The sequence below is a fragment of the Malurus melanocephalus genome, unplaced genomic scaffold, assembly GCF_030028575.1.
Source record: "Malurus melanocephalus ecotype Western Australia unplaced genomic scaffold, MMel_1.1 scaffold_266, whole genome shotgun sequence".
NCBI classification, from domain to species: domain Eukaryota; kingdom Metazoa; phylum Chordata; class Aves; order Passeriformes; family Maluridae; genus Malurus; species Malurus melanocephalus.
The window spans coordinates 687,662-689,868 of NW_026623498.1; the positions used below are offsets into that span (position 1 = coordinate 687,662).

Here is a 2,207-nt window from a genome sequence, read left to right on the forward strand (position 1 = left end):
CCCAAAAACAGCCCAAAAACAGCCCAAAAACATCAACAGCCCGGTCTGGAGGTGCAGCATCACTGTACAGCCCAAAAACAGCCCAAAAACATCCCCAAAACAGCCCAAAAACAGCCCAAAAACATCCCCAAAACAGCCCAAAAACATCAACAGCATGGCCTGGGAGATGCAGCATCACTGAACAGCCCAAAACCAGCCCAAAAACAGCCCAAAAACATCAACAGCACGGCCTGGAGGTGCAGCATCACTGTACAGCCCAAAGACATCCCAAAACCAGCCCAAAACCAGCCCAAAACCAGCCCAAAAACATCAACAGCTCAGCCTGGAGGTGCAGCATCACTGAACAGCCCAAAAACACCCCAAAAACATCCCCAAAACAGCCCAAAAACATCAACAGCCTGGCCCTGGAGGTGCAGCATCACTGTACAGCCCAAAACCAGCCCAAAACCAGCCCAAAAACATCAACAGCTCGGTCTGGAGGTGCAGGATCACTGTACACCCCAAAAACAGCCCAAAAACATCAACAGCACGGCCTGGGAGATGCAGCATCACTGTACACCCCAAAAACATCCCAAAAACAGCCCAAAAACATCAACAGCCCGGCCCTGGAGGTGTAGCATCACTGTACACCCCAAAAACATCCCAAAACCACCCCAAAAACATCAACAGCCCGGCCTGGGAGCTGCAGGATCACTGTACACCCCAAAAACATCCCAAAAACATCCCAAAAACACCCCAAAAACATCAACAGCCCGGCCTGGGAGATGCAGCATCACTGTACAGCCCAAAACCAGCCCAAAACCAGCCCAAAAACAGCCCAAAACCAGCCCAAAAACATCAACAGCCCAGCCTGGGAGATGCAGCCTCCTGACACCCCAAAACCAGCCCAAAAACTTCCCAAAAACAGCCCAAAAACATCAACAGCCCAGCCTGGGAGCTGCAGCCTCCTGACACCCCAAAAACATCCCAAATACAGCCCAAAAACATCAACAGCTCGGTCTGGGAGATGCAGCATCACTGTACAGCCCAAAAACACCCCAAAACAGCCCAAAAACAGCCCAAAAACATCAACAGCTCGGTCTGGAGGTGTAGCATCACTGTACAGCCCAAAAACATCCCAAAAACATCCCCAAAACATCCCAAAAACATCAACAGCACGGCCTGGGAGATGCAGCATCACTGTACACCCCAAAACAGCCCAAAAACAGCCCAAAAACATCAACAGCCCGGCCCTGGAGGTGTAGCATCACTGTACAGCCCCAAAACCAGCCCAAAAACATCCCCAAAACAGCCCAAAAACATCAACAGCTTGGTCTGAAGGTGCAGCATCACTGTACACCCCAAAAACAGCCCAAAAACAGCCCAAAAACATCAACAGCTCGGTCTGGAGGTGCAGCATCACTGTACAGCCCAAAAACATCCCAAAAACATCCCCAAAACAGCCCAAAAACACCCCAAAAAACATCAACAGCCCGGTCTGGAGGTGCAGGATCACTGTACAGCCCAAAACCAGCCCAAAACCAGCCCAAAAACATCAATAGCCCGGCCTGGGAGATGCAGCCTTCTAGCATCCCAAAAACATCCCAAAAACATCCCAAAACCAGTCCAAAAACAGCCCAAAAACATCAACAGCCCGGCCCTGGAGGTGTAGCATCACTGTACACCCCAAAAACATCCCAAAACCAGCCCAAAACCACCCCAAAATCATCAACAGCCCGGCCTGGGAGCTGCAGGATCACTGTACACCCCAAAAACATCCCAAAAACATCCCAAAAACACCCCAAAAACATCAACAGCCTGGCCCAGGAGCTGCAGCATCACTCCAGCTCGTGCAGCATCCAGAACCTTCTGTGAGAGTCGCTGCAGTAAAAGCTGCAGCAGCAGAGCCTCGTGGGGTACCCATGATTTATCTGAGAGCAGGACAGCACCATGATTTATCTGAGAGCAGGACAGCACCATGATTTATCTGAGAGCAGGATAACAGCTGTCAGCCCTTCCATTCACTGCACATTCCCATGAAAACAAAGCCATCTGTCAAAGCTTCATGTTGCTGCTCTCACTGTGACATTCCCCAGCAGAGGATTCCCTCTGGGTCACAAACCCGGGAAGGATATCAGCCTTTGGCTATCTTTTTCTGCATCCTGTACTCAAAACCCTGAAYGAGATAATACAAGTTTTTCAGGAATGGCACACGGGGCCCTGAGGGG

At 50.6% G+C, this 2,207-nt stretch overlaps 1 protein-coding gene across 2 annotated transcripts in view; it reads right to left on the reverse strand.

Moving 5' to 3' along the window:
* The window catches only part of SPSB1 (splA/ryanodine receptor domain and SOCS box containing 1), a 15,372-nt gene that overhangs the window by 2,632 nt on the left and 10,533 nt on the right, over positions 1–2,207 (reverse strand). The gene's annotated exons all lie outside the window — the stretch shown is intronic.